Here is a 20,623-nt window from a genome sequence, read left to right on the forward strand (position 1 = left end):
AACTGCTCATGATCCAAAGCATACCACCTCATCAGTGAAGCATGGTGGTGGTAGTGTCATGGCATGGGCATGTATGGCTGCCAATGGAACTGGTTCTCTTGTATTTATTGATGATGTGACTGCTGACAAAAGGATGAATTCTGAAGTGTTTCTGGCAATATTATCTGCTCATATTCAGCCAAATGCTTAAGAAATAATTGGACGGCACTTCACAGTGCAGATGGACAATGACCTGAAGCATACTGCGAAAGCAACCAAAGAGTTTTTTAAGGGAAAGAAATGGAATGTTATGCAATGGCCAAGTCAATCACCTGACCTGAATCCGATTGAGCATGCATTTCACTTGCTGAAGACAAAACTGAAGGGAAAATGCCTCAAGAACAAGCAGGAACTGAAGACAGTTGCAGTAGAGGCCTGGCAGAGCATCCCCAGGGATGAAACCCAGCGTCTGGTGATGTCTATGTGTTCCAGACTTCAGGCTGTAATTGACTGCAAAGGATTTGCAACCAAGTATTAAAAAGTGAAAGTTTGATTTATGATTGACAAAATTATATAATAAAATATAATAGTTGAGCTCAACCAAAAAATAGTAATAATATTGTGAACAACCGTGCAGTAACAGATTAGATGAATAAATGGGTTATAAACCCAATTATATAGCATTAAATAAACATGTATTGATAGTAAACCATAAACATAAATTAATTCATATGCAGTGCCAAAATGAACGTGAATTCAGTCCCAGCAGAACTACAGCAAACAGTCCAAAATGAATAATGCAGGCTGGAAAATTCTTATATATGTGCTTCTTCTGATAGTATAGCCTCCACCAATATCGGGATCACCCAGTGATATATAGGCTGCTTACCAGATGGGGTGGACCCCTAAATTATAAGGGGTCAAAGAAGCCTTTAATCATACATATATGCCAGGATCAGATTGCTTTTCCTCAAGGATCGACCAGCCAGATAATCAATGGACCACCATAAATATAAACTCTCCAAAATAGCTCCACTCAATCATGTAAAGATGAGAGAAAAAGCTCCATAGTGAAGTAAATTCAAACAGGGAATGTTTATTAATAGAGTAAAACTTACAAACAGCTTCTTGTAGCAGAGTGTGTAGAAACAAACAAATGTGCCCTGATTGTTAATCTGTCTCATTACTTTTGGTCCCTTAAAAAGTGGGAGGCACATATACAAACTGTTGTAATTCCTACACCCAGTAGCGGAACTATCAGGGTCGCAGCGGTCGCGCTTGCGACCGGGCCCTGGAGTTCCGCTACCTGAGGGGGGGCCCGCCAGCCCCCGTTCTCTTACCGCGGCCGCGGCGTGAGGGGGCCCGTCCGTCCGCCTGACTGTTCCGTGTCCGCTAGTGGCTGTCTGGCTGAGACTGAGAGACGATCGTTGTGCGGGCGGGCGGGCGAGGGGGGGGGAGAGGTGTCTAAAGCAGCCAGTTTTCTGTGTAAGGCTGCAATCTGCTGCTGTGCTGCCTGCACCGCCCCCAGCCCTGCCGATCCTCCAATCAGAGCTGATGCAGTGAGGCAGTGACACCAATAGTGTGCAGGGGGAGGAGGAGTTCTCCCCTCTGCGAGTGCGAAGAGACTACATGCTGTGCCTGCTAGAAGTGTGCCTGCCTGGCTGGAGTTGCTGAGTGACTGAGGGGGAAGCTGACTGACTGCTAAGTGCTAATTGTAAGTGAACTAACTTGCCTTTTTGATCCCAAACTCCACCCTTGCTGGAATGCTGCCTCTTAATGATCCCAGACCCATGTCTGGCACAGAACAGATCTCATCCCTATCTACAACAGAGGTGTTGGGGGGTGTAGGGATGAGATCTGTGGTGGTGGGGGGATGGGATCAGTAAGACAGGGGTGGTGGTGGTGGGGGAGGATGACACCACATCCCAACCCTCCTCCACCCCCCCCCCCCACCATCACCCCCACTGATCCCTCTCCACCATCACCTCTTCACCACCGCCATTGATCTCAACCCCCTCCCAACCATCACCCCCCCTCACAACCATCACCCCCCCTCACCACCGCCATTGATCCCACCCCCTTCACCATTACCGCCACTAATCTCACCCCCCTTCACCACCATCACCACCTCTGATCACACCCCCCTCCCCACCACCGCCGCCACTGATCACACCCCCCTCCCCACCACCGCCACCACTGATCAAACCCCCTCCCCACCACCGCCGCCACTGATCACACCCCCCTCCCCACCACCGCCACCACTGATCAAACCCCCTCCCCACCACCGCCGCCACTGATCACACCCCCCTCCCCACCACCGCCACCACTGATCAAACCCCCTCCCCACCACCGCCGCCACTGATCACACCCCCCTCCCCACCACCGCCACCACTGATCAAACCCCCCTCCCCACCACGGCGCAACTGATCACCCCCCCTCCCCACCACCGCCGCCACTTATCACACCCCCCTCCCCACCACGGTGCAACTGATCACCCCCCCTCCCCACCACCGCCGCCACTTATCACACCCCCCTCCCCACCACGGTGCAACTGATCACCCCCCCTCCCCACCACCGCCGCCACTGATCACCCCCCCTCCCCACCACGGCGCCACTGATAACACCCCCCTCCCCACCACCGCCGCCACTGATCACACCCCCCTCCCCACCATTGCCGCCGTTGAACCCAGAAACAGAAATGTTTTACTTTGTTATACGTTGGAAAAAAAAAAGTGTCAAAAATATGCTTTTTCGGGGGGGGGGGGGCCCTTCATGATTTCTTGCACCGGGGCCCTGAGAAATCTAGTTACGCCCCTGCCTACACCGTTCACCTGATTTGGATGTAAATACCCTCAAATTAAAGCTGAAAGTCTGCAGTCAAAGCACATCTTGTTTGTTTCTTTTCAAATCCATTGTGGTGGTGTATCGAGCCAAAAAGATTAGAATTGTGTCGATGCCCCAATATTTATGGACCTGACTGTAACATTCCAAATTTTTTTTTTAAAAATCACATGTTTTCATCATTTTAGGGCAATTTGTATTCTGCTACATAATTTTGGTTAAAAAAAATCCCTACTAGGGGAAAGATTTATGTCATTTTTATTTATTTATTTATTTTTTACTAGTAATGGCGGCAATCAGCGATTTTTAGTGGGACTGCGACATTGCGGCAGACAGATTGGACCCCTAACTGATATTTTTGACACTTTTGGGGGGACCAGTGACATTACTAAAGTAATCAGTGCTAAAAATATGCACTGTTACTGTAATAATGGCACTGGCAGGGAAGGGGTTAACCCAGGTGCGATCAAAAGGTTAAATGTATGCCTATGGGGTGTTTTCTAACTGTGGGGGTCATGGGCTTGTAATATCAAGACAGAGACCTGTGTTCCTAAATAGCAGGAACACAGGGGCTCTGTGTTGATAGTAGAGAGAACAATGGTCTGCTGTGTTTACAACAGCAGGTCGTCGTTCTCTCTATTCACGGGGAGCGATCGTGGGTGCCCACCGGTGCACGCGTGCCCCTGGGATCAATCCCGCGAACCGCCGTGCCAATACACCTATAGTTACCCATTTGTGCATGGACACATAGGCTTACATTGAGGTGCTTGTACAGGCTGCAAAAATGATCAATTAATGTAAAAGCTGTTTTTTTTTGTCAAAGTGCCTTTATTTACCTTGTCCCTACCTTCCCTGGCAGCCGGCACTCACCACTTCTCTCTGACGCTCTGGCTTGTAGCCAGGCCCTTGGTACTCTCACTTACAATGCAGGGCTGATGAATGGATGGAGGAGTTCAGCTTTAACGTAAGTCAGTTTTTACTTGTTCTTTCCTAAAAATTATCTTTCTTACAAACACTTTTTACAACCACTTGCAGACTGCCCCATGCACATATACAGTGGTGGGGCAGTCGCTCTGCTCCAGATCACATACATGTAAATGTGCGTCTGCCACCCCATCTGTGCTGCAATTTGATACAGTACAAGTCAGTCAGCAGGTCCGGCCAATAGCTGGGACATGCTGATCAGCTTAACAAATCACAACACAATGCCCTGTGTTTACTAACAACACAAGGCTCTGTACACAGAGCAGCGATATGGCTGTTTTTTCTCTCCCTGTGACGCAGGGAGAAAAGTCAGCCACTTTAAATAGCAAAAGCAGCACATTTTACACACATTACACATTGTTAGGCACACAGTTAACCCCTTGATGCCCCTAGATATTAACCCCTTCCCAGCCAATATCATTAAAACAGTGACAGTGTGTTGTTTTAGAACTGAACACTCTATTAGTGTCACTGGTGGTGTCAGTTTGTCAGTTCCCACCCAGTGTCAAGTGGGGTACACACTATCAGAAAATCGGGCGAACGATCGTTCGATTTTCCTCGTTGTTTCACAGCAAATTGGAACCGATAAATGAAAATTCTCGTACGACAAAGGCTTTTTTTTTTTGTTTATTGTTTCTAGTTCTGCGCAGTCTTTCTTTTCTGATTTTTCTTGTACAAAAATCATACGAAAACGGTACACATTAAACGAAAATCGTTAATTTTTTCCAGTTTGAGAAAAATTTTAGAGTTTGTCCTTTTGAGAATTTTCGTATGAAAATTCAGAATCAGCTGTAGAAAGTTGTGCACAAACTGCGAAAATCGTAAGAAAATTCTTTGGATGAAAATGCTCGCTTGATTTTCTTATAGTGTGTACAAGCCTTCAGTGTCAGATTGAATCACTATCACAGCCCCACTATAAGTTGTGTATCACCACCATTAATAGTATAAAAAAATAAAATAAATAAAGTTTTAGTATAAATACTATCATTTGTAGAGACTATAACTTTCATTTTTTTTTCCCCAAAAGACATGTAGCAGAATACATTTTGGCCTAAATTTATGAAGAAATTCGATTTTTTTTTATTTTTTTTTTATTGGAAAAGTTTTATAGCAGAGAGTAAAAAATATTGCAGAACTTCAGTCTTTTTCATGTATATAATAACATATAAAAAAAACAAATGGTGATCAAATACCACCAAAATAAAGTTCTAATTGCGTAAAAAAAATTACATAAATGTAATTTGGGTACAGTATTGCCTGACCATGCAATTGCCAATTAAAATAGCACAGTGCTGAAAAGCAAAAAATGCCCTGGTCATGAAGTGGGTGAAAACTTCCAGGGGTCAAGTGGTTAAACTGTAATGATTCTGTTGGACGAAATGTTCATTTGCACAATACACATGGGGAATGGGAAATTTCTATCTGTATAACGGCCTTTCTCACTCTTTTTAACATGAAGGAACCCTTGGAACAACTTTCAGGTCTCGATGAACCCCTGCGAATAATGACTGTATCTACAACTTATAGCATTTTAGAGTGAACAGTAAGCTGAGATAAGCACAAATAAAAGAATCTGGAATATAGAGTACTTAGCATATTTGACACTCAGGGAGTGCTATTCGAGAAAATAGTTTCACTCTTACATTTATGAACATCGAAATGCTCCATCATAGAGATGATCAGTGGAGGCAGGCATCTCAGGTTGGCGGTCAGTGGAAGAAGGACCCCTTTACGTTGCCAGTCATCGAGAGAAGGGTGTCCGTACACTGCAGGTCAGTGGGAGAAGGGGTCTATTAATCTGGTGGTCATTGGAAAAAATGCTTTTTACCTGGTGGCTGGTGGAAAGAATACCCATTACATTGGTGTTAGGTGGAAAGAATGCCCCTTACATTGGTTGTGAGTGGGAAGAATTCTCCTTGCATTGATGGTGAGGGGGAGGAATGCTCCTTACATTGGTGGTCAGAGAGAAGTATGCTTTTTTTTCATTGGTGGCCACCTGAAAAAAATGTTCCTTTTATTGGTGTTTGTGGAAAGAATACCCCTTACATTGATGGTAGGTGGAAAGTATGCTGCTTACATATGTGGTCAGTGAGAAATATGCTTCTTTCATTGATGGTCTTTGGGAAAAATGTTCCTTTCATTGGTGGTCATTGGGAAGAATGTTCCTTACATTGGTGGTCATTGTGAAGATTAGTTCTTCATTATTGGTCAGTGGGAAGAATGTATCTTACATTGGTGAACAGTGGGAAGAACGCTCCTTACATTGGTGGTCAGTGGGAAGAATGCTCCTTACATTGGGGGTCAGTAGTAAGAACGTTCCTTCCATTGGTGGTTACTGGGGAGAATGCTCCTTACATTGGTGGTCAATGAGAAGAATGCTTCTTTAATTGGTGGTAATTGGGAAGAATGCTCCTTACATTGAATGTTTCTTACATTGGTAGACAGTGGGAAGAATGCTCCTTACATTGGTGGTCATTGGGAAGAATGCTTCTTTGTAGACGGTCAGTGGGAAGAATATATCTTACATCTGTGAACAGTGGGAAGTATGCTCTTTTCATTGGTGGTCAGTGGGAAGTTTACTTCTTTCATTGGCGGTCATTGGGGAAGAATGTCCCTTACATTGATGGTCAATGGGAAGAATGCTTCTTACATTGGTGGTTAGTAGAAAGAATGCCCCTTCCATTGGTTGTCAGTAGGAAGAAAGCACTTTTCATTGGTGGTCTGTAGGAAGAATGCTCATTACATTGGTGGTTTTTAGGAAGAATACTCCTTTCATTGGTGGTCAGTGGGAAGAACACTTTATACATTGGTGGTCAGTGGGAAATCACTATATTAAATTGGTGGTCAGTGAAAAAAAATGCCCTCCTATATTGCTGGTCTGAGCACTGTATGCTCTTTACATTGGTGGTCCTCTTACAGATCGCTAAAAAGATCATTGTTGTCAGTGGTTCATTTCTAAAAAAACAAAAATTGCCCATTGCTCAAGGAATCCCTATCATTCCTCTGGAGGTACCTTAGGGTTCCATGTGTTATCCAGAGGGTTATCTCCAAAAATAAGCCTGCAAAAAACATGGTTTGGAAAAAAAATGGAAGAACAACTTCCAACAATTGATTATTTTTCCAGGCAATGTTTATCTGTGCTGTTTTAGGTCAATAATCTTTTCTCTATTTTTGAATGAAAGTTTAACTCAAAATTCCCTGTTTCTTCAGCCTTCTGTTTTATGTGTATGGGTAACTTTAGAATCCTAATTGACTACTTTAATCGACTGTTATGCTGTATATGCTCTATACCAGTACATATCACCAATTGCACCACCTCATCCTAGGTAATCTGAGATGTCCAGGAGAGGCAAAGGTAAAGAATTCCAGTGATGGCTGTTCCTAAGTTTCCAATATGAACTCTCCTTCCTTAATTCAGCTTCTTATTTGAACTACTATTTTTAATGTCTCAAATAACATTTTATTTAGCTCTGGAAGCAAACTATCATATGTCATATATTTGAATTTGGAATGTTATTACTTAATTTGTGCCTACTGTCAAGAACATTTAATGCCTTTCAGATTATGGAAAAATGTTAGATGTTTAGGAGGTTGTAAACCTCCAAAAAAAAAAATTAAAAACCTGAAAGACAAAAGGCACAATGAGCTAGTATGCATTATGAAATACTTACCTTAGAACGAAGCCCCACAGTGGTGCCCACTCACCACTGACACGGCCGGCATGTTCACCCGTCTGCCTTCCAGGTTCTTGTCCTCTGTCCATCTGGTTGGCAGACGTCACTCCCGCACGTGCCGTCGCTCATGGCACGGGGCTCTGAAGAAACGGCATGGGTGATTTCACTGGCTGCATGCAAAGTGAATATCTCCTAAACGCTGCATGTTTAGTAAAATATTTACCATACCTATAGGTAAGCCTTATCACAGGCTTACAATCCAATCATAAGATACAGTGCTACTCACATCTAAACATTAATGATATATGTGCAAATCCAACAATAGTAAAGTGCATTAATCAAGTAAAGGTGCTGAGCTAGTGCAGACATAATATCCAATGGTACAGCAATTGACACCATCCGATATCACAGTGCTAAATATCTTATACTCGTTAGAGCATATCCATAATAAATGGTGTGACCATAAAGCACTTATTGCACCATAATAATCATATCAATGTGCAAATACCCCAAAAGAAATAAAGTGCATTAAGTATATTAAAAAGCGCTGTTATTGTATAATTTAACATCTAGTGCAAACAATAATCAATAATGAAACAACATTCATATAAAGTGCAAACAAATAACAGTCCATATGGTGCATCCGAATAAATATCTCTTCAAAGTCCCATAGGTGCACAAGTGATTCAAGGGTTATTTAAAAGTGCTTGTGATCCCTCCACCGTATAAAGATGGCCTCTCACTTCACACTTAGACCTGTGTTTTACCACCAGGCCACAACATGGATGGTATGGAATCACGCCACCATATCCAGGGACTTACTTAGGACACTTTGGGGGTTGAACATCAACTTGTCTCCTGCTTCATATGCCCCGTAAACAAATTGCAGAGAGAAGAGGAAAGATATCTAGTGCTCTCGTTTTTAAAAATAATTTATTAAACAGATAAAATAAGATACACTCACAAATCCAGCACATATAGCTGTGCGGGCTGATCGGGTATTGTGTGGTAAGACAGGACTGCGCCCTGTACTGGCTGCCGAGTCTCATCCCATTTGGAATCTCCGCCCCTATACGCGTTTCGTCATAGGCTGTACGCTCTTGACTTCCTCAGTAGGGGTCATCATAGGCTTACCTATAGGTACAAGTTACAGAGGAAGCTTTACTTCCTCTTTAACATGTAACAAAATCAAATCCCTTTTCATATGGGTTGTGTGCAAGTGGTGGGTGAGGGTTTTATTCTGCCCTTGTTCTTTCTCTTCAATGCCATTTAATTATTAAACTGAATCTGTGTTTTGGTAAAGCAAGGCAAAGCAAAAGGTTCACTTTATTGCTACCCTCCCGAGCAGCACAAACTCACCCAACTTTTTTTCATTCCACCACTGCTCCCCCAAGAACAAAGTAATAGAAAGTAAGAGCTTACACAGGGCTGAGGGCTCCTCCCACCACTATGGCCAATCACTAAGCACTAGTGCTGTCACATGGAGTAAGTCACATGCTCCTTCATACTCATGTAGCACTACCCCTGCTGGTAACTAGTTCCCCTATTCCTGCACAGCCAGGCAACAAGCATTTTTTTTACTTTCATCCAGACACAAGAAACCTTCTTTGAGTTTGAATCTGTTGTTTTCTTACGGTTGATATCTTGGATGGGAATAGGGGTTATGGGGTGCCCAGCTTGACCAAAACATAAATGGAGATAACTCCCTTCCTATAGACAAAGTCCTGGACTGTCCTCCTTCCTGGACACCGTTAGTTTTTAGGAATCAGAAGCAAAAGTTTCTTGAGGACTAGGAGCTCTCAGCTCCCTTTAGAAAATAGCACCGTATAGTGTAATCTGCATATGGGAGTGTCACCTCTCCTCTGTAGACACTGCTTCCCAGCACTACTGCCTGCAGGAACTACCAGTCCTCTTAGCTGCTTGTCCACCAGCCTACCTGCTCCAAAGATCTCCCAGGGCAAGGGATAGGAAGAGATAAGCATAGTGCTGTCCTCCTGAAAGTGTGCTACATGTGGCAGTCTCGCCCCTTGTGAATTCCTAGGTGTGCTGATGTACTCACTTTGACCTCTTTGCTCCCTTCTGCTCCTCAGGCAAGATTCCTCCTCAAATCAAGATGCTAACAGGATCTTCCCAAGCCAGCCCAAACCCAGCCTGGAGCCAGAGCCCCCTCAGACCCAGGGGTCCCTCCAACAGGCTCCTCCGCACTCCATCTTCCACCCGACTCCCCTGCTGGCCAGGCTCTGTCATATTTAAGTGCTGATCCATCCACCCTTGCAGGACATTTTGCCTGGGGATTGGTCAGACTCCCTTAAGCATGCAGATCAGGTCTTCTCTGTCTAACTTCTAGAAGTTTCTTTAAACTTCCAGATCCAGGGGAAGGTACAAGAGTCCTGCTTCTGTAGAGCCATCCAGCCGGATCTAGCAGTTTGCTTTAACCCTTGTTATCGTCAGAGCAGTATTTTGCATTTTTTGCACATGACGGAAAAATAATTTTAGGTCTGAAGATTAGGTAAAACCCCCAAACATTATATATTTTCTGAAAGTCAAGACACTGGAGATTAAAATGGTGGTAGTTGAAATTTTTTATGTCACAAGCTTTTTTTATACACAGTTGTTATATGTAGGCAGCTGTGATGTGTGCATTAATGTAAGTATGTGAATGTTTGTGGGTTCAGTGAGATGGGGGCGTTTTTTGGAACGGAATTGTTTTTTATTTTTATTTTTTTAAGTGCTTGGGTATCACTTTACAGTTTTCTGTGACATTATTTTTACTTTGACAGGCTCACTGTATTGACACATCAGGGGTCTATTGGACCCTTGATGTTTCAGGCCCCAAAACTGCATACACCCAAAATTATCAATAGGCTTTAAAAGTCTTTACTACTCATTAGTTTAGTTTAGAGTTAACAGTGTGGGACCTGGACTGCTTTCTCTAACTAATGCACAGCGATACCTAATATGTGTTGCCTATTTTAGTTTACATACATGTGTACACCCTACGTGTATCCTTTGTGTGTTTGTAGGGCGGTGGGGATGCTCCTAAATCCTTGTTATTTTTATTTATTTTTAAATATTTTTAAAACTTTTCATTTTTTAACACCTTTCTTTACTTAACCACTTGCCGACCGGCCTCAGTACATATACTGCGCAAAACGACGTAACTGTACGTAATTTCATGCAAAAGCCAGCGGGGGAGCCAAATCAGCGGGTTCGGAAGACATGCTGAAATCGCTCCCCATAGAGACAGAACGGCGGTCTGCTGATGTAAACAACGCCGTTCTGTCCGAGATGAACATAGTGATCTTGTTTTCCTGCTATTTAGGAACATGGATCTCTATGTTCATCTAGTCAATCCCCCCACACAGTTAGAAAACACCCCCTAGAGCAGTGATGGCAAATCTTGGTACCCCAGATTTTTTGGAACTACATTTCCCATGATGCTCAGGCACTCTACAGCGTAGGTGAGCTTCATGGAAAATGTAGTTTCAAGACATCTGGGGTTCCAAGGTTCTCTATCACTGCCCTAGGGACACACCTAACCCTTTAATAGCCCCTGGTGTTAACCCCTTCCCTGCCAGTATCATTAGTACAGTAACAGTGCATATTTTTAGCTCTGATTACTGTATGTCACTGGTCTCCCCCAAAAGTGTCAGTTAGGTGTTCGATCTGTCTGCCGCAATGTTGCAGTCCTGCTAAAATTTGCTGATTGCCACCATTACTAGTAAAAAAAATAAATAAATAAAAATGCCATAAATCTACCCCCTAGTTCGTAGACACATTAAATTCTGTGCAAACCAATCAATTATTGGGATTTTTATACCAAAAATATGTAGCAGAATACATTGGTCTAAATTGATGAAGAAATTTAATTTTTTAAAATTTTTCATTGGATATGTTTTATAGGAAAAAGTAAAAAAATTGTGTTTTTTTTTTTTTTTTTTTTAAATTGTCAGTCTTTTTTTTTTTTTTGTTTCTAGTGCCAAAAATAAAAAGACGTGATCAAATATCACCAAAAGAAAGCGCTATTTGAATTTCGGATGTCAATATTCTTTCTATTATATTATTTTCTATTCTATTCTTTTATTTTATTTTCTGTTTTATTCTATTCTTTTCTGTGTTATTCTTTTCCAAAATTGAATTCAGAATATGGCAATTTGCTTTTTTAGTCTATTCTTTTCAAAGTTTAGAAGATGGCTATATTCTATTTTATTGTATTGTTTTCTATTCTTTTTGTATTTCGAAATTCACATTTTTGGAAATTGGCTATATTCATTCTATTTTATTATATTCTATTTGAAATCCAAATTTCAGAAGACAGCTATATTCTTTCTATTTGATTCTATTCTATTCCAAATTTGAATTTAAGAAGATGGCTATATTCTATTTTATTCTATTCCAATCTATTCTATTTTTTCAACTCTATTCTATTATTTTCTATTCTATTCTTTTTATTTTCTATTCTAATATATTCTGTTTTTTTTAATATTATTTTCTATTCTATTTAACTCTATTCCTTTCCATTCTATTCTTTTTTCCATTCTATATTATAATATTCAGTTTTTTTCTATTATATTTTTTTTCTACTCTATTCTGTTTTATTCTATTCTGTTCTATTCTATTTATTTATATTCTAATCTTTTCTGTTCTATTTTATTCTGTTCTGTTCTATTCTTTTCTTTTCTTTTCTAATAACACTTTAGTTATAATTAATTTCGGATTTCCACAATAAATACAAAAAAACCAACACCCCTGGACTGTTTATTGAGTAACGAGCCATTGGGAGTAAGGATGGATGTGTAAGAAGGTAAGTGCCTGCTGTGCAGCCTTGTGTGTGTGCTGGATAGGAGGGGGATGGGGCGGCTGCATATAGATTAATTGATATTTCCATATTTACCCTACTGCCGCTGGATGATTCTCCTCTCCCTCCTGCAGGCATCCAGCGGCAGCAGGAGAAATATGGAAATATCAATTCATCTATATGCAGCTGCCCCATCCCCCTCCTATACAACTTATTTTACTGGCCCCCCAGTTCTCTCCAGCCCCCCCAGTGTTCTTAACCCCCCCAGTGATCTTAGCCCTCCCACTGCTCTTAACCCCCCCACTGCTCTTAACCCCCCACTCTTAACCCCCCAGTGCTCTTAACCCCCCCCAGTGCTCTTAACCCCCCCAGTGCTCTTAGACCCCCCCGGTGCTCTTAACCCTCCCTCAGTGCTCATAACCCGCTCCCAGTGCTATTTACCCCCCTGTGTTTTTTAGCCCCCCGTGCTCTTTAGCTCCCCCTGGTGCTCTCTACCCCTCCCCAGTGCTCTTTAGCTCCCCCCGGTGCTCTTCAGCTCCCCACAGTGCTTTTCATCTCCCCCCCTTTGCTCTCTGGCTCCCCCAGTGCTCTCCAACCCCCCTGTGCTCCCTGGCTTCCCCTTCAGGGATTTTCAGTTCCTCCCAGTGCTCTCCAGTTCCCCCTCCTACCCCCATGCTCTCCATCCCCCTGGTTTTCCCTGCCGGCCCTCCCGTGCTCTCTACACCCTGTGCTTTCCAACCCCCCCTTAATTCTCTCCTGTTCCCCCCCTTGCCCTTCAGCTCCTCCAGTGCTCTCTGCTTTCCCTGTGCTCTCCGGCCCCCCTAGTGTTCTTTCATCTTCTATCATGTCTGCAGTCTCTGACCTTCTCTTGTATCACATCTGCAGTCTCTGACCATCCCTTGTATCATGTCTGCAGTCTCTGACCATCTCCTGTACTGTGTCTGCAGTTTCTGACCATCTCCTGTACTGTCTGCAGTCTCTGACCATCTCTTGTATCATTTCTGCAGTCTCTGACCATCTCTTGTATCATGTCTGCAGTCTCTGACCATCTCCTGTACTATGTCTGCAGTCTCTGACCATCTCCTGTACTATGTCTGCAGTCTCTGACAATCTCTTGTATCACGTCTGCAGTCTCTGACCATCTACTGTATCACGTCTGCAGTCTCTGACCATCTCCTGTACTATGTCTGCAGTCTCTGACCATCTCCTGTATCATGTCTGCAGTCTCTGACCATCTCTTGTATCATGTCTGCAGTCTCTGACCATCTCTTGTAACATGTCTGCAGTCTCTGACCATCTCCTGTACTATGTCTGCAGTCTCTGACCATCTCCTGTATCATGTATGCAGTCTCTGACCATCTCCTGTATCATGTCTGCAGTCTCTGACCATCTCCTGTATCATGTCTGCAGTCTCTGACCATCTCTTGTATCATGTCTGCAGTCTGACCATCTCCTGTACTATGTCTGCAGTCTCTGACCATCTTCTGTACTATATCTGCAGTCTCTGACCATCTCCTGTATCATGTCTGCAGTCTCTGACCATCTCTTGTATCATGTCTGCAGTCTCTGACCATCTCTTGTATCATGTCTGCAGTCTCTTACCATCTCTTTTATCATGTCTGCAGTCTCTGACCACCTCCTGTATCATGTCTGCAGTCTCTGACCATCTCCCTTATCATGTCTTCAGTCTCTGACCATCTCTTGTATCATGTCTTCAGTCTCTGACCATCTTTTGTATCACGTCTTCAGTCTCTGACCATCTCTTTTATCACGTCTTCAGTCTCTGACTATCTCTTGTATCACGTCTGCAGTCTCTGACCATCTACTGTATCATGTCTGCAGACTCTGACCATCTCTTGTATCATGTCTGCAGTCTCTGACCACCTCCTGTATCATGTCTGCAGTCTCTGACCATCTCTTGGATCATGTCTTCAGTCTCTGACCATCTCTTGTATCATGTCTTCAGTCTCTGACCATCTCTTGTATCGCGTCTGCAGTCTCTGACCATCTCTTGTATCACGTCTGCAGTCTCTGACCATCTACTGTATCATGTCTGCACTCTCTGACTATCTCTTGTATCACGTCTGCAGTCTCTGACCATCTACTGTATCATGTCCGCAGTCTCTGACCATCTCCTGTACTATGTCCGAAGTCTCTGACCATCTCCTTTAGCATGTCTCCTATCTCTTACTCAAACTTAAACACATTGCTAATAGTATTAGCTATCTGTTAATGCCAAAGGTAGGACTGTGCAGGGGAGGCAGAAAGTGCAAAAGGGGAGACTGTGATTAGAGAGACGAGGGGCAGACTGCAAGGGGCACTGTGATGGGGGGTTATGAAATGTGTGCAATAAATATTCTTGAAAACATTACAAAATTTTTGTGGGTGTTTTTACATTTTAAGGTGGAGGGGTGCCAGATATAGGATCCGCCCCGGGTGCCAAATGCTCTAGGTACGCCACTGATGATGAACACCAAAAATGTTTGACAGCAAGCTCTGCTCATCTAATGTTACATAAAAGTAACTTTCCTGACCCAGGTGTTCATAAAGCCCTACATGGACCCCCCTATATAAAGCAAATGTACGCCCTGGATTGTAGTCTGTGGGTGGGGCTTAAATCTGACATGCCTCCGTTGGTGAGAGTTCTGTTTTGGTCCAGATACTTTTAAGGGCTTGTTTACACTAGTGATGCCTTCTGAAAAGTAATCCATGGTGGATTGCTTTTCAGCGGGCATTTGACAGGCAGTGAGGAAGCATTTTGTCACTTTCTTACCGCTTGTTTTAATCCCTAAACCTTAAAATACCTCACCCCTGCACCACAATATGCCTGCTGAATTTCATGGCATGTATACACCTCTGTCCCCTGTCTTTGTAGTTTAAGAGAGAAAGGTCGGGTGGCATTAAAAACGCAGTACAACCATATGTTTTTATCTTTCCCCTCCCCAGCCACAAGTGTATACTGATCCTAAAAATAGATCTATGAATATAATTTGACAGTTGATTGTGGTGATGGGGTGCAGCATGGTGTAACTAAAAAGTAGAACTTTTTTCTAGTTTTGGATAGAGGAGAGATAGAATATAATGTCTGTCAGTTTTTATTGCTTTCTGTGCCCTGTTGGGGAGATTTACCCTTTCTATTTGTCCTGTTTACCATTATTATTGGAAATGAAAGTAAAAGAAAACCCCATATTCTGGGTTTTCCCCAAAAAAGTAATAGAGAAGAAATCTTCCAATGGGAACGTGAGTTCTGGTGACCTGGGGTCCCCAAGCGATTACCTTAATTTGCAGGGATATCCTCTCATTCCTGTTATGCTATAGGACAGGAAATTGAGGTAAATCTCTCCAATGAGACAAAGATGCCAAAAATAAACTTTATTGGGGTTATAACCCTTCTTTACTACATCCAAAATGAAAAAAAAAAATGTTTTGCCTATAGTTCTACTTAAATAGGCTCTGTCTGACCCAAGATGGCTGCTAGAGTCACATGTGGCAGCAACATCCAATTGGATAGCTTCCTCAGTGACCCAGGAAACCATAGCGGAACTATGATCCCCTTGACTTCTCCAACTGCAGCGCTGTTGCAGAAGAGCACCGCCTACAGTGGAGAAAATTAACTGCACCTGCTACAGGTTGTCCTCACCAAAACAAATTTTATAACGAATTTCTCCTAAATTGCCCTGACCTCTAACCCTAGGGCTTATTCAAACTTGTAGTCAGGGTGCAGTAAATGCAGGAGGTTTACTTGTGGTTTTACTGCCCCTCGAACAGCCACTTGGGGCTGTACACATGCAGTGGCAAAAAATAAACCCTCTGTCACATTTGCTTAGCAGTATCGCTGCCAATTGTGACCCATTCAAGTGAATGGGGCTGTGCCACAACTGTTTTGTGGCATGGTGAGTCTGCAAATAATTTTTAAACAGGTGGTGATTAGGTGACATATTGCCTCCTCAAACGCCTTCTGAAATGCCGTCCACCACAGATTGCTTTTCAGAGGGGCAGCAAGGGCTGTTGCAAGAGCCCTTAATCTGAGCCTTAAGTGGGGTACACACTATAAGAAAATCGGGCGAACAATTGTCCGATTTTCCTCGTTGTTTCACAGCAAATCAGGACCGATGAACAAAAATTCTTACGAAAATTCGTACGAAAAGTCTCGTACAACAAAGGCTTTTTTTTGTTGTTTATTGTTTCTGATCATGATTCTTTCTTTTCTGATTTTTCTTGTACAAAAATTGTACGAAAATGGTACACATTAAACTAAAATTGTTAGTTTTTTCCCATACGAGAACAATTTTGGAGTTTGTCCCTTCGAGAATTTTCGTACGAAATTTCAGAATCGGCTGTGGTAAGTTGTTTACACACTTTATGAAAATCGTACGAAAATTCTTTGAACGAAAATGTTCACCCGATTTTCTTATAGTGTATACGAGCCTTCAGGCAGGCCATAGACGGTGTGGATTTCCAGGTTTCCCCTATCAGCACAGACAGTTGTATCCCTTCTGCCAAGCAATTGGGAAAATTGGGAAAAGACAGCAATTATCGCTAGCCGCTATAGCAATAATTGCAAGCAAATCCAGCAGGCTGGTTGCATCCAAGTTGATTGATCGATCAACTTGGTACATTCAGCCTGCCAGTTAATGATTTGAATCTCGGCCGATTCCTGCTGTCAAGATTCGAACTGTGTACGGCCGGCCTTACACTTAATCTAACCCCACGTATAGTGACAATGCAATTTTTAGTTTTGGATAGAGTAGGGAAGAGTATAAACCTTTACTCCCCGTCCTTGAGAAGCAGCCAGAAATTAGAGGTAATCTCCCTAAAGTGAGGGCAATTCACTAATCGGTCGGTCCGAAGCTGCATCAAAAACTTGACAGAGGTTCTAATGTTTAACTTCCCTTTACTCTTAAACCTGGTACACCGATCCTGATTATCAGACGAATATTCCCCTATTTTTTGTTGCATGCTAGTCTCATATGGAAAGCGAAGAGGTTACTCAACATATGAAAATTTCCGTACGACAGAATACAACTTCAGAAGTGATGTCATGTGTTGTATTGTTTTTCAAGAGCATGCATAGTCTTGCACTTACGACTAAGTAATTAAACTAAAATTGGTCGTTATGTTCAGCTGTCGAAAGCACTATAACAGAAAATCGTCAGATCGTTCGTTGTAAGAAATTTTACTTCCGATTTCTTATTGTGCCCTTTAACCACTTCCGGACCACCCGCTGCAGTTTTACTTTGGTACTTTGACATTAAATACAGGTGTTATGGCAGCAGATAGCTGCCATAACCTCGGTATTTTCTTACAGGACGGGCGGTCCTCTTTCACATAAAAATGGTCCCAGCGGCGATTTCACAGAGGGATCACTTATATGGGCAGCAAGAGGTGTCCACCCCCCCCCCCCCCCCGTCTCTTCCTGATCATTTTCCCAGCTTACTGGAGCAATCAGTAGTAGTGGGAAAAATGATCTGGTCCGTCCATGTCCCAGGTAGGAAGTAGAGTGAGGGCAAGATGGCCTCCACTTGACTCTATGGCCTTGGAGGACCGGTGCGACATCATACATCGCTTCCTCCCACGGGCCTTAACCTCCCTGGCGGTCTGATTATGTCCACATTTCTGTGCTAAAAGCGAAACATAGTTTTGCATAGAAATCTGTTGTTTTACAATTTAAAACTCACCTTCCCCTGCGATCACCCGCCGTCCTCCCCCGCCGTCCTCCCGCTGTGTGCTCGGCCGATGCCGACACCTGTCTTCCGGTTCCCTTCCCTGCGAGCGGTGCGACACAGGGGGTGGGCAATTTAAAAAATGTAAATACACTAAATTACATGATACAAAGCTGTGATCCTAACGGATTACACAGTATCATGCCATTTCACCACAGGATTTTACCTGGTGACTTTTCCAGTGCCCTGCCTGTGCTTTTCCAGTTCTTTGTGCCTGGAAAATTGAGAATGACCATGGTGTCCAAAAAGCGTTCTTTTTGCGCAAAAGCGTTTTAGACGAACTGGAAAACAGCGACAGCGAAACTGAGTTACTTGAAGAACTGAGCGATTCGTGGGAAAATTCGTCATCAGGTACGGAAAGTGACGACAGTGATGATTCTGATATCTCACACACCTGGGCGTTTTTGTTGCAGGCGTTTATTGGCCATTTTTTGGGCGTCTTTGGAGGCAGGCATAACATCTGAACTTCTGTATAGGGGTATATATACACACACACACATATATGTATATATACACATACACACATATAGGTGTGATAGGAGTGGAACCCCATCCCTGCAAATCATTTCATTAGCGCAGGGATGGGGTTCTGCTACTTTCACACCTATATGTGTGTATGTGTATATATACATATATATGTGTGTGTGTATATATATACCCCTATACAGAAGTTCAGATGTCATGCCTGCCTCCAAAGACACCCAAAAAATGCCCAATAAACGCCTGAAACAAAAACGCCCAGGTGTGAAAGTAGCGGACCCCATCCCTGCGCTAATAAAAATTCTAAGAAAAATTATCTTTTTTTTCTGGTTCTGGACATGCTACAGAGCTGAAACTTCACAGGTACACGTTTTAGACCCCCCAGACACTAAATCCAAAGAAATCTCATTTTTTTTCAATAATTTTTTCAATAATTGGCTCTCTATCAAAAACGACAATTTTTAAGAACTTTTTTTTGTGTGATTAATAGTCCCTGGTGCATGACCCAGAACCGTAGGCACTTTTTAGGGGCATTTATTGGGTTTTAGGGCTTCAAAATTATGTTTTTTGATTACCGAATTTCGGGTCCCATTGATTTCAATGGGGTTCTGGAATCGGGACCCGAACTTTCGGGAAGTTCGGGTGTTCTAGTTGAACCAAACTTTTCAAAAGTTCGATCATCCCTAATCTTATGAAAGCTTCTTCATACATGTAAAAAGCCCATCTAGAATAATTTAATTCCTCCTTATTTATTCCACTTTACAGTGTGAGAAATAATACACACTGGATACTGAGCAAAAGCTGGCTGGGTTGCTAACCCTTCCAAAGCTAAAAATTAATCTGTATTGATTTATTTAAATTTTAGGTGCAAGCTAAAATGGAATGCAAGCTAGAGTTCTAGTTTCAGATAGAGTGAGAAAAGCTGTCCCCTCCCCATTAGGAAGGTTTCCTCTTTATTACTTATCCAAGGATACTACATGAAGTTTGAGAAAAGCTCCCACCTTTGACCATTGTCCTTCTAACAGTTGTAAAATTCTTTATTTCCCTTCACTTTTTGTCACTGAGACAGAAAGAGACTATAAAACTGTCCGAGGACACAATAAAATTTTAAAGGTTAAAGCTCATACCTCTCTACCAAAAAACGGAAAGAAAGTTGTAGCTTAAAGAGCCCCTTCTTTATATTATAAAGTTTTGTAACAGCAGTGAAAAATACTAATTTGCATATTTCCATTCTGGAAGATTTGCCCTCATCTCTTGTTTGGTTGTCATTTAGAATCTTGGATTTCCCAACACTTGTTGGCAATGATGGTTACCAGACAAAGAGGGGTTTCAAGCATCACAAGCTTGGTTGGGTTCTAACACCTCCAGAGGGTTGGATTCTTGTCCTCCTAGTGCCTTAATGCCCCCCCAACCCCATGGCATCTACGTCACTTGTACTTCATAGGCTTCGGACACAGCCTTGCACCTCATTCTGCAGGACCGTACACACCGAGACACAGTTTTAGTAAGTTTGACAAGATGCTCTCACGCTCACCCTGAGCAAAGATTTTCCAGCAGGTGGGACAACAATCTTAGCACCAGCAGACTAAAGCTGGATACGCACTATACAACTTTTGTTGTTAGATTTCCTTCAGATTTATCTTTACTATGTAGTGCAAGGGCCTGCCTGATTGCATACAAATTAAAAGTGTTTAGATTTGACCTCATATTATATGGTTTTGGTAAATCTAAAGGAAAAAATCTAAAGACAATTGTATAGTGTGTATGGCCCATAGGACTACTGCATTCACACCTTAGTGTTTTGAATCGCAAGCAGATTTGCGGAGATTCTACCCACAATTTCAAAGTGCTGAGGTGTGAGTGACAAATCACAGAACGCCCATTTGAGATGCCATTCATTTTAATGGCACCTAAAATCACAGGGCAGCTCTGCCGCGATTGTTGCCCGATAAAGTGGCAACCCGCTTCCCGTGAAGCATGTCACCCAAAAGTAGCTCCTGAACTTTTTATGGTCGACAAACTTTGCACGATGCGGGTTGCAGTTTATTGTGGCGGAACGGCACTGCAATTTCAGGTGCCATTCAAACGAATGGCATCTCAAATGTGCGTTCTGCGATTTGTCATTTACACCTTGGCGCTTTGAA

General features: G+C 42.8%; 1 protein-coding gene across 1 annotated transcript in view; it reads right to left on the bottom strand.

Moving 5' to 3' along the window:
* The window catches only part of MATN4 (matrilin 4), a 97,604-nt gene extending 93,832 nt beyond the window's left edge, over positions 1-3,772 (bottom strand). The window contains exon 1 of the mRNA XM_082272965.1: positions 3,657-3,772. The gene's annotated coding sequence lies outside the window, so the exon portion shown is untranslated. The remainder of the gene's footprint in view (positions 1-3,656) is intronic.
* Positions 3,773-20,623: the final 16,851 nt, after the last annotated feature.

This window comes from Pelophylax lessonae, assembly GCF_965119305.1.
Source record: "Pelophylax lessonae genome assembly, chromosome: 11".
Lineage (NCBI taxonomy): Eukaryota > Metazoa > Chordata > Amphibia > Anura > Ranidae > Pelophylax > Pelophylax lessonae.